The sequence below is a fragment of the Dendropsophus ebraccatus genome, chromosome 9 (assembly GCF_027789765.1).
Source record: "Dendropsophus ebraccatus isolate aDenEbr1 chromosome 9, aDenEbr1.pat, whole genome shotgun sequence".
NCBI lineage: Eukaryota > Metazoa > Chordata > Amphibia > Anura > Hylidae > Dendropsophus > Dendropsophus ebraccatus.
In genome coordinates, this window is record NC_091462.1 from 31,517,921 (window position 1) to 31,531,085 (window position 13,165).

The 13,165-nt window shown below is 39.7% G+C and overlaps 1 protein-coding gene across 1 annotated transcript in view; it reads right to left on the bottom strand.

The window, feature by feature from the left end:
* Positions 1-13,165, bottom strand: part of LOC138800823 (sodium channel protein type 2 subunit alpha-like) — a 153,672-nt gene that overhangs the window by 85,289 nt on the left and 55,218 nt on the right. Inside the window, exon 3 of the mRNA XM_069982876.1 lies at positions 10,238-10,439. The gene's annotated coding sequence lies outside the window, so the exon portion shown is untranslated. The remainder of the gene's footprint in view (positions 1-10,237; positions 10,440-13,165) is intronic.

Consider the following 13,165-nt stretch of genomic DNA (forward strand, 5'->3'; position numbering starts at 1 on the left):
AGTTAAAGTGCCCAATACAGCGAAATCCTAGGTGCATTGCTCCCTAAGAAACATGAATATACAAAAAAAAGCCTGTGGAGCGTCATTTAAGAGTCCTGAAACACAGGAATAGCCAGATATCCATCCGGGAAGGACCAAGTCAAGGGGTGGCTCTTGTAGGGAAACCACCATATTAAGTGGCCCTATAAGTCAATGTAATGACAATTGAAAAACCAAGGCCAGATATCCATCCACAGACAGCTGTTTCAGGGTGTTGCCCCTCATCAGTGTGAAGCAGGACTCCAGCTAAGTGGGAGCAATGCCTAGTAAAGCCATTAGAGAAACAGATCACTGATCTCAGGGAGACCAGACAAACGATAACACTGCGGGCTGCTAGTTAAAGCGCTTAATGCAGTGAAATCCTAGGTACATTGCTCCCTGGGAAACATGAATATGCAAAAGAAGAGCCCGTGGAGCCTCATTTAAGAGTCTGAAAACACAGGACTATCCAGACATCCCTCCGGGAAGGACCCTGCCTAGGGTTGGCTCCTGTGGGGAAACCACCAAAACCACCATATTAAGTGGCTCCACAGGCACTCTTTTTGGCACATTCGTGTTTCCCAGGGAGCAATGCACCTAGGATTTCACTGAATTGAGCGCTTTAACTAGCAGCCGGCAGTGTTATCTTTGGCTGGTCTCCCTGAGATCAGTGATCTGTTTCTCTTATGACTTTAGTTGGCATTGCTCCCACCTAGCCAGAGTCCTGATGAGGGACAACACCCCAAAACAGCTGTGTGTGAATGGATACCTGGCCTTGTTTTTTCACTTGTCATTACATTGACTTATAGGGCCACTTAATATGGTGGTTTCCTTACAGGAGCCACCCCATGGCTGGGTCCTTCCTGGAGGGATGTCTGGCTAGTCCTGTGTTTCGAGTTTCTTAAATGAGGCTCTCTTTTTTGCGTATTGTAATTATGGTTTCCTGGCCCCTTTCTGCCTGTTTGCATTGGCCTAAGGTCCTGATAGCAGAAACCAGCTGAAGTTACCTAAACAAGGAGAGTTGCAGAAACAGGATAGATATGCCAATATGACACTCTTATTAACAGTAATGGGGGTTTCAGAAATGGCCAAATTTACCGACTTTGGCTATTTGTGGCTTTATGAGCCCCATGCACAGTCTGTAAAGGGTCGAGAAGCCATAACTGTACAATAATGTACCATGGGAATACCCTTTTAGTTAATAAGATTAGATTAAAGTCCTATCCCAGCAGCTGCCAACGAGTAATAGATAGTAATATATAGCCAGCACCCACCACATATGGAACAGGCTTACTTCCTGAGCCTGCTCCATATGTCCCCTCCGCCTGAATCACATATGGTATGTTATACTACATGAAGGGGTTAAGTATTCCCATCCACCAGCTGCGCAGGGAACTGCAACAAAACTCCTTTCACTTGATAGTTCTCAAGATCAGATTATTTAGAGTCTTAGATGTTTGACCCCCATCAGTTGTAATGGTTTGGCATATCTAATGCCCATATCATGGCCTAAAATTATATTAGAATACCCATTACTACAAAGATTCCCCCTTTAAACTAAAAACCTGAAAATGAATAATATGTGGCTAATATGTAAATTATCATTATCCATACCTATTCTGAGCTACTTTATTAATGTACAAAACCCGGCCATCTTGTAGACAGTACAATGTTCTTTGCACTTTCAGACCAGATTTATTAGCCTCCCGTATCTGCCAAAGTCACACATAAGCAGCCTTTCAAAAGGACATGTCCTCCCAAACAATCCTCCCATATCCATGCTAAGCCCAGAACACATATAATGTCAATGGGGAGAAGGGGCAAAAAAGGGCTGTCCAGTGGGTTAATTTTTCTTTTTTGAAGAATAAGGCCTTATTCACATGTTTCATAAATTTATTCACACTTTCCGTAGCTTTACAGATCCGCAATCTGTGTCACAGGACCGTAATTGCTGCACGGATTCACCTATAGAAGTCTGCGGGAGTGTATTTTTGGCGATCCGTTAATTTTACTGAACAAACGTCTGTAACGTCTGCAAAAAATATCGATCACCTTAATTTAAGTATCACCTTACAGATTATGGATATACTACGGAAACCTTTTTGCGGATGAAGATTGCAGACATGAAATACAGTCCTGAAAAACTACTGAACGTGTGAATGAGGCCTAAGACTGGATACAAAATAAAATATGCAATACTCGCCTCCTTCCATCCTCTGCCACTGTTGTTCTGCAGCTCACCACCTCCTGGGCCTTTCTTGACACACAGGAAATAACCACATAGCCAATCACTTACTTGGGATGGATCACGGCAACGGCCAGTGATTATCTGAATGAGTATTTACTTCCACTTGCTGCATGTCAACACATGACCAGTCAACCCCTTTGAGCCCACAACTAGCTGTAGTACACACCTCCCTACCTAGAAAGGAAACACGAACTGTCGGCCAAATGTGTATGGCGAGGTTAAATTGCTGGTGGCCAAATGAGTGGCCATAAAAAGTTTTTATGTTAAACATGTTGAATTTTTTGGTGATATTTCTTTCTAATTTTCACTTTTGCTTTGTATACTCTAATTATCTTGCAGTTTTTAGTCTGACCACTTTGCCTAATATTATAATTAGATGTCATGTTCTGTCTGTGTTGATAATCAGGATGCTGCAGGAAAGTGACCTGTACAGAAAGGTGACACCAATTCATCGAGGAAACAATAGATGAAGCACACAGCACCGCCTCCCTTCCCCTATTGAATGACCTTTGAAGTCATAGGGGTCGCAGAGCATGCTTACAAATGTGTTCCTTACGAAGAATATTTCAAGTTTCAAGTCCACGATGCTTGCTGTAAAGCATATCACAAAATGTTGGTAAAAACATTTAAAAAAAGATGGCTTCCCCCATAACAATGTACTAAAAATAATATAAAACATTAGAATCAGAAAATAGAAACAGATTATGAAAAAATAAATAAGGTTTCAGGCTATGTTCAAAGACTGCCTTTACTGCTATGGGATTTCCGGCCTGAGCGTATACACATAATATACGCTCCGGCCGGGATCCCATACGGCGCCGCAAAAAACTGACATGTCGGTTTTCTGCGGCCGCAATTCAGTAAATTGCGGTTGCAGAAAGACCTGTCAGTTCACACAATGAAGCTGTCACTAGGTTTATGGTGTCTTAAATGAGGGAACACTTACATCATTCCTTTCAACTGTTCTCCTGGTATGCAGTGCTGTAGGGGTTAAATGATCGGGATCAAACATGTTTGGTATTGCTATGGGAATGCAGCTGTCAATTTATTTTGTTCTACTAAAGTCCTGCTCAAGCACAGCACCTCATAGAGCAAGACTGACTCCCTGGCCTGGTGTGAGCTCTATTTTCTCTTTAAAGCCTAAATGTTTCTCCACTGTAAACTGCTTTTTATGTGCTCTCTTCTCTCTCTACAGCTTGTGTTACATTTCTTTCAAGGTTTCTCTCCCCACTGTCTACTATCTGAGCTGGTGTGTATCCTTCCCCACTGTAATTAGATTCTGATTAGCCGCTAAATGGTAGGAAATTTCTAATGAAGACTTATTTACAAGGTTGCTTCAATTTCCCTTCAATTTGACAATCATCCTCCTTGGTAACTCCTAGATTACCCCATATACTGTATAATCCATAATTTAGGATTTACATGAATAAATCCTATGTAATGTATCATGACAAATCCTTATTAGCAAATTGAAATTAGATTGAAGAAGCTTATTATGTAATAAAGTATTCCTTTAATTCTAGTGCTTGCAGCAAATGTTTACATCCATGGATACCAGAGCCGCAGATTTAACTGGATACTACACAGTTTCTTGTGGGCGTACGTGGAATAATTAATCTATGTATATGTGTAAATATTAGATGTTGTTAGAAATGTAGATGAGAAAAATTTGTCATTTGGAGCAATTCATATGTCTTGTGGATTACATAGAAATGAAGCCTATTATATTATGTTATGTATTATATTATATTATATTATATTATGTCTTATATTATCCCTCCTAAATAATTATCAGAATGCACAAACAATGCAGCTCTAAAGAATAAGGACCCTTTCAGTTGTGAGTCTAAAAACACGGAAATAGCCAGATATCCCTCCAGGGAAGGAAAACCTGTTGCCAAGGGGGTGCATCCCAGTAGGGAGAACACCAAACCACCCCAATACGTAGCCTCTTAAGTCTCACTTGGTTGTGAGTTGGAATATAAATAGGGAAATACCAGGGTGGCCCCTTTGGCGTCAAAGTCTAGCTTAGTTACGAGTATTGCAAAATAGCAAGGGACTACCAAAGCCAGGCATCCATTCACAGACAGCTATTTAGGGGTATTGCCCCTCATCAGTGTGGAGCAGGATCAATGGAAACACTTGAGTGAGTACTTTATTGGATTATTTTTACTGATTTCCCTGAGCTCAGAGGTTGCTGTGTTTCGTTGTTCTACTTTTTATTGCCCCCGTTAGCCAGAATCCTGCTCCACACTGACGAGGGGCAAATACTCTGAAACAGCTGTCTGTGGATGGATACCTTATCATGATGCAATACTTGCAAACTGAGTTAGACTGTACTGCAAAAGGGGTCACCCTGGTATTTCCCTATTTATGTTCCAATACTCACAACCAAGTGGTACTTAAGGGGCTACGTATCCAGGTGGTTTGGTGGCTCCCCTTGGTAACAGGTTTTCCTTCCCTGCAGGGATATCTGGCTATTTCTGTGTTTTGTGACTCACAACTAAAGCTCCATGGACCCCTTTTTTGCCCTTTACAACCTGTGCCCGCAACAAGCACCAAAGTAGCAAATCACCCCTCATTTTTGAAATCTTTTAACTAGCGTATTTATCCTACAGACAGGGCCACAAGAACGATCACTGGATCACTCATTCATTTTCATACTTTTCAGATTCACACATCCCCCATTTACACAAGTTGCTTGCGTTCCAGCGATCGGAAGACAAATGTTCATTAACCTGATAATCAGCCTGTGCATAGTAAAAGTTAGTACTTTTAGTACCCTTAGTACTGCTCTGCTACATCTTTATATCAAATGCATAATTTGAAAGGAATCTGTCATCTCCATTTCATGCTGAAAGCTTTAAACATGAGTAGATAGCTGATAAAACAAATGATACCTGTCTCTTAGCGCATGGCTGTTTGCAAAGTTATAAAATCATGTTTTCCATCTAAGCTCAAGTCTTAGAGGCCGGGCTGAGCTGTAGCATGCACATCTCCTCCCTCCACCACCCCTCCCTGCATTGCATGATCAATATACAAGGCATAACTGCTAGGCATGCCAATCATGCAGTGAGAAGTTAAGGAGAAGGGAGGCGAGCTGCTCTAGTTGAGCATGGCCTTTACAACTCTCAAACTTAGAAACAAAACATGATTCTATAACTTTACAAACAGCAAAGAGACAAGTATCATTTTCTGATATTGATGGCCAATCCTAGGCATTTTGCAGAAACCCTTTTATCTAATCCGCTTTCACAAGGCCTGATATACTAGACTCAGAATACTGTCAAAAGTCTAGAGAGAGTGGTAGAGTTATGGATGTCTTTTTATGTTATTCATAGCATGCATCCAGTGGAAGACAAGCTAATAAAAAAAAATCTTATTCATCATGAATGCCAATGCATGAATGCTATGTGATCTGTAGATATAGAGGTCCTGTGCATGCATTTTAAGATCTGTATTACAGCTGTAACCAGACTCTACACAGTTCTACCAAACAAAACTCTATGGTATTTTTTGTGGTAATTTAGTAGAAAGGGGTCTGGTTGTAATAAAGATTTTAAAATGCTATTTTATTATGTGTGGCTAGGTTTACACTATGTAAAAATGACGGCCGTCTTTCATAACATCGGCCATCGTTGTGTAAATAACAGCTGTTAGTTAAAAAATAACGGATGTTATTTCTACAATGAAAGATGGCCGTCATTTTTACGTATTGTGAACCTAGCCTCCATAATAAAGACTAGTAGCAGAGTGAGCCACTGTGTACTTCTTTACAACCACTGACACTGTGAAAGAGTGAATTAGCCATGTAGTACTAGCTAATTCCATGGGGGCCATACTACTATTTTAAATCAAATGACTCCATCTTACATGGAGCCTCAGAGTCACAGACTTTTTTCATGGGCCGATTATCAGCAATAAGCATTCCTAGAAATTCTCCTTCTCTGATCGGCACTTGTTTGCATTCTTGTATGGACCTACTGTATATCAGCCCATGTAAAACCACCCTAAGTAAGAGGTCAACTCCAAATTAACTTTTTTTTTATTGATATAAATTGTCTATATTCAGGATGAGTCATCTATATCTGATCAGACGTGGTCTGCACCTCCACAATCATCTGTGGGCCTGGGCCGAGGCACCTGCATACAAAAAGAACAAATCTGGAAGCAAACAGCTCCAGACATTGTGTAGTGGCCATGTTGGAGCTGCAGTCACCTAGTACAGCCACTATAGAACGATCAGAGCTGTTCATGGGGGTCAACGAATGTTGAGTCCACACCTATCAGATATTGACAACCTATAAAAAAAAGTTCCAGAAAACCCCTTAATGGCTATTTTCACACAACGTTTTTTCAGCTCCGTTTAAAACAACGTCTGTCATTTTGAGTCTAAAATAACGGATGTCATTTAGCAGCCTGGCCTCCCCTTAGTGCAATGACTGATATTTGTACATTATTCTAGTTTGGGTGACTAATTGGACTTTGGGTGCGGCTTAATTGAAAAAAGTCCATTGAATTTAATAGTAAAAATAGAGAAAGAACAGTGACAAAGGAAAAACTGCATGTGAACTACTAATAAGTCCACTGTTTGCAAAAGATGTCCGAAAATAATGATCAAGTTCATTATTTTGACGTCCGCGGCAAAAACGTCCATTATTTAACACACTGTGTGCATTGGACGTTCGTCTTTCCATTGATTTCAATGCATTGCCATTGCAGTCAGTTAAATCGCGGTAAAAACTGACGTTTTCCTAAATATGAAAATCGGCCGCCTTTTCTCTATTTTTGACGTTGTGTTAACATAGACTATGGCAGACCTGTCAGTGTAAAAACAAGGGTGTAAACGAGAACAAGGCCATAACCACACAATGTCTTTTTTTGGCGGCTGCTTTTTTGGACGGACACTATTTTGCACCCAAATAATGGCCGTTATTTCAAAATAACGGATGCTATTTGGCCACGAAATTACGGCAGTCCAAGAAGCAAGATGTCAAACAGCAAAAAAAAAGTGTTGTTGTCACCCATCTGTGCAAATCTTTCCATTATAATTTTGCCCTGTCAGTCCCACTCCTGATTTTGGTTGAAAAAATACTGATAAAAGGACTGACAGAAATACTATGTGTGAGCATAGCCTAAGTCTGGGGTCACACTATGTAAAAATGATGGAAGTCTTTCATAACAACGACCGTCATTGCACAAATAACCATTATTTTTTAAATAGCGGACGTTATTTGCACAATGACGGCTGTTGTTATGAAAGATGGATGTCATTTTTACATAGTGTGAACCTAGCCTACAGGTGCAAATCTTTTTAAGATAATTTCTCTGAGTTGGTTCCATTTATGGTTTGACTAAAAACACTAAACAGAATACCACATATAAACCTAGCCACATTCTAAGGCTATGTTCACACACTATCTTTCTTTGGCCATTTGACGGCCATCTTTATACAATAACAAACATTATTTGTCCTCAGAATAACAGAAAAAAATTGGCCAAAAAACGTGTGTGAACATATTTTAAAGCAACCTTCAGATAGCTGCTTTTAATCCAAGATCTGTCCTGGGGTCCGTTCGGCTGGTGATGTAGTTATTGTCCTAAAAACAACTTTGAAACTTGCAGCCCTGTGTCAAACTGGCGTGGCCTAGAGTGTCTGTGCCCTAGGCTTGCACCCCCCCTCCGTCCCTCCTCTTCATCATTAGAAAAGCCCCAGGCAGGATTTCTCCTATTTATCACTTGCCTGAACACTAAACATGTGCTTTTACTATCCAGCAAATGTGCAGTGTTCAGACAAGTGATGTTAAGAAGAATTCCTGCCTGGGGCATTCCTAATGATGAGGAGGAGTGGGAGGAGGGACAGAGTGGTGGTGCAGGCCTAGGGCACAGACACTCCAGGCCAGGCCAATTTGACTCAGGACAGCAGGTTTTAAAGTTTTTTAGGAAAATAACTACATCACCTGCCGAACGGACCCCCGGACAGATCTTGGATTAAAAGCAGCTATCCGAAGGTACAAGTGGTTTGGGTGTGTGTGGGGGGGGGGGGGCAGATTGTGAGTACAGAGTCACTTTAAATCAGACCACTGGAAGAATATGAGAAGTTGCACATTTATTGCCAACCCATCCTAGAATGCAATGGATAAATCAACTTGTTGAACTTGTTACTTGTCATTTGCAAAAAAAAGCCGCACAGGCATTTGGCAGACACGCAAACAGGAGAGACTGATTCAAAGAAACAGCAAATCCGTGAAGGAGACAATTGGCAAAATTACAATACGTCTGTTGATTGTACGGAACTCTCCAGGTTTTAAAATTTTGTTCCAGAATTCAGAACGGCAACAGACACACTAAACAAAATCTCAAGATGTGCTATTTGAGAAAATGACTTTGACAAAGTTCAAAGTTAACAGATTATAATAATTTTAAGCACAAATATTATTATTATTATTATTATTATTATTATGACTTCCCTATTATTTATTCCAAATTGATATAAGAATTCCAAAACTAGCCTAAAATTTAAACAGGCCCTATTTTATTTAACCTATCAGAAAAGTAAATTTATAATAACTTAAAAAGTGGATTCTCTTAAATGACGTCATACATGTAAAAAAAAAAAAAAAAAGGGAAAGCACTAAAGGAGTGTTTTATGAGTTAATTAATACAGTTGTAAAAAGTTTTTTTAAACAGTTAATACCAATGTTGTACTGCACCTATACCTAATATCACAGCTTTTAAAAGAAAAAAAATTCAAAAGATAAAAATATATAATTTAGCAAACGTTCTATTTTGAAGCCTTTATTTATTTAAATAATGTAAAACAAATTTGACAAAAAAAGTTTTTGTTGGCCAAAGAATACCATATTCAGAAACAGAATGAACACTAAATAAAATATTAGGCTATCAAACAAACATAAGCAACGTTTACTGTCTGAAAGAGCACTGGCAGCCAGTGTACAGTATTATTTTATGTTGCTCTGTACAGATTGACAATTTAGCCTTAAGAGGAAGGTTAGCCCTGCCACACCCACACTCATGAAGAAGAACATAAGCATCAAAAATACCGACTGACTTCCTCTCATGATAAGGTTACATTTAATCACTAAAGCTTTATCTTATTTAAAGGACGCCCCTCAATCTGCATACATTACCATTATTTTGCATGATTTCTATACAATTAACCTTTCTGCAAGGATCACTGAACAAAGAGCTGAAATTGTCCAGAATACAATTAAAACCTAGAACAACACCCAGCTAAAATAACATAAAACAATAATAATAATAATAATAACAACAATAATAATAAATACACATCCTGTTAACCATTTCTTATTGAGGTCTGATAAAGGTCTAAGAACAGCTATAATCCTAAACCCTTAAAAACAGACAACAGGTTTGATTTTTTTTTTATGAGTTAGAATATTTTTGAAACTTATTTTAAAGGACATGTCAAAAATCAAGATTATAGACTATAAAATAAAAAAGAATCCCTTTAAGGAAAGGCCTCACAGATCCCAGCAAAGGAAATAAAATCACTGAGGCCTAAAGGATATGTTTTTGCTTTTTTTTTTTTCAGGAAAATAGCAGCAGTATCTAATAAGCACTGGCTTTCAATAGCAGGTTTGATCCTGATCTGCGATTAGCATGTTGCATGGGGAGAGCAGACAGTAAGCAGATATAGTTCGCCCTCTCCCTACCTCATGGGCAAAGATAAGGAAGTAGACATAATTATATGCTGATTGCAAGATTATTATGAGCAGTAAGTAACGGTGGATAGAAAAAAAAAAACATTTCAGATCCGTCCCTTTAACTTGCAACAGATACTATGGAGATAAAGGGCAGATTCCGGCGAGGAAAGCTAAAAATATCGGATAATTAACAAAGACAATAGTAATGATTTTCTGCAAGGATTGTCAAGAGCTGCAGACCATGTGTTACAAGCAAGAAGCAGAAAATGTACTGTAATCTTACCTGATGAGGGATACATTAGATATCATCGCACAGGGTAAAGTCCTAGTGTTCTTGCCAAGGCAGGTTTTTCCGCTGAGAGGCACAGATATGCACCGAGCTGCCACATTCATTTCATTCTGCTTGCAAAAGAGATCATAAACCTCTTCTTAATGTTCTCCATCTCCTGTACTGGTGCTTTCTCTATGGTCTGTAAAGCATGAAACTGCAAAAGAAATAAATATATAAAAAAATACATGCAACACCTTAATATGGCAGCTCCATCTACTGGTAAAAGTATAAACAGAACATAGGTACTTCAATTAGAGAAGTGCATGCCCTCTGCCAGAATGGGGGAAGACAGGGGAGGGATTCCAGTTATAGCAACAGGTTGTCTGTGTGGAGTGTGGGACCTCTGCGGTGGAGTGCAACACAAAAAAACTTTTTTCTATCCTGATAGGGAAATACAACAGGTGGCTTTAGGTTCTCCAATGTACAGAAGATCCTAAAGCTTTATGCTTGGACAGACTGCAGCCCTGAAGATTGCCATATGCTGCTCCCCTGAAGATAATAGTTACATACACTATACCCATATAGATAATACTGCCACACACTACACTCCTGAATATCACCACACACTACACTCCTGAATATCACCACACAAAACACTTCTGAAGATAATGCTGCCACACACTACACTCCTGAATATTACCACACACTACACTCCTGAATATTGCCACACACTACACTCCTGAATATCACCACACACTACACTCCTGAATATAATAGTTCCATACACTACACCCATATAGATAATACTGCCACACACTACACTCCTGAATATTGCCACACACTACACTCCTGAATATTACCACACACTACACTCCTGAATATCACCACACACTAAATTCCTGAATATTGCCACACACTACACTCCTGAATATCACCACACACTACACTCCTGAATATCACCACACACTACACTCCTGAATATAATAGTTCCATACACTACACCCATATAGATAATACTGCCACACACTACACTCCTGAATATTGCCACACACTACACTCCTGAATATCACCACACACAACGCTCCTGAAGATAATACTGCCACACACTACACTCCTGAATATTGACACACACTGCACCCATGAAGATAATACTGCCACACACTGCACACCTGGATATAACCACACACACAACACTCCTGAAGATAACACTGCCACACACTGTACCCATGAAAATAATACTGCCACACACTACACTCCTGAAGATAATACAGCTGCACACTGCACTTATTTAGATAATACTGCCACACGCTGCACCCATGAAGATAATACTGCCACACACTACACTCCTGAATATTGCCACATATTACACTCCTGAAGTTAATACTGCCACACACTGCAGCCATGAAGATAACACTGCCACACACTGCACTCCTGAAAATAATACTGCCACGCACTGCACCTATGAAGATAATACTGCCACACACTGCACTCATATATATAATACTGCCACACACTGCAGCCATGAAGATACTACTGCCACACACTGCACACCTGAAGATAATACTGCCATGCACTGCACCCATAAATGCTGTCTCAGACTACAATCCTGAAGATAATAGTGCCGCACACTGCACCCATGAAGACAATACTACTACACTGCACGTCTGAATATTGCCACTCACCACACTCCTGAAGATAGTACTGTCACACACTGCATTTAAGGGGTATTCCACTCAAACGTAATTTTTCATATGTTGCTGCCTATGGTAAGACTAACAATTCCTTCCATACTTGTTATTATCTATTTAGTCTCCTTCCCCCAGTTCTGAGCTGCTGCTTTCTGCTGAAGATAAAAAAAAATCTGTGTGTGAGCTTTTCTCTCTGTCTCCCCAAGATAGCTGATGTAAACAAGTTCCTGACTGGCTTTATCTGCAACATTGTAACTTTTTTATAATGCTGGGAACGATGATCATGTGAGTCCATCATCAACTTAACCTCAGATTAACCCCTTAAAGACACAGCCAATTTCAATTTATGCATTTTCGTTTTTTCCTCCTTGTGCTTAAAAGGCCATAGCACTTGCATTTTTCCACCTAGAGACCCACATGAGCCCTTATTTTTTGCGTCACTAATTGTACTTTGCAATGACAGGCTGAATTTTTGCATAAAGTACACTGCGAAACCAGAAAAAAATAAATGTGTAGTGAAATTAAAAAAAACAAACTGCATTTTGTTTATTTGGGGGGAATGTGTTTTTACGCCATTCACCCTGGAGTAAAACTGACTTGTTATGCATGTTCCTCAAGTCGTTACGATTACAACAATATATAACATGTATAACTTATATTGTATCTGATGGCCTGTAAAAAATTCTAACCACTGTCAACAAATATACGTCACTTAAAATCGCTCCATTCCCAGGCTTATAGCGCTTTTATCCTTTGGTCTATGGGGCTGTGCGAGGTGTCATTTTTTGCGCCATGATGTGATCTTTCTATAGGTACCTTGATTGCGCATATACGACTTTTTGATTGCTTTTTATTACAATTTTCTGGATTTGATGCGACCAAAAATGCGCAATTTTGCACTTTGGGATTTTTTTGCGCTGACGCCGTTTACCGTACGAGATCAGGAATGTGATTAATTAATAGTTCGGGCGATTACGCACACGGCGATAGCAAACATGTTTGTTTATTTATTTGTTTACTTTTATTAATAACCTGGGAAAAGGGGGGTGATTCAGACTTTTATTGGGGGAGGGGGCTTTTTACTAATGACAACACTTTGACAACACCAGGGACCCAGAAGTCCCTGGGGGACTTCTAGTATAAGTGCTTTGATCTCTCATTGAGATCTCTGCAGCATAGATATGCTGTAGAGATCCATGAGATAGGCACTCGTTTACTGCCGGCTGCTGCAGCCGGAAGTAAACGAGTGCCG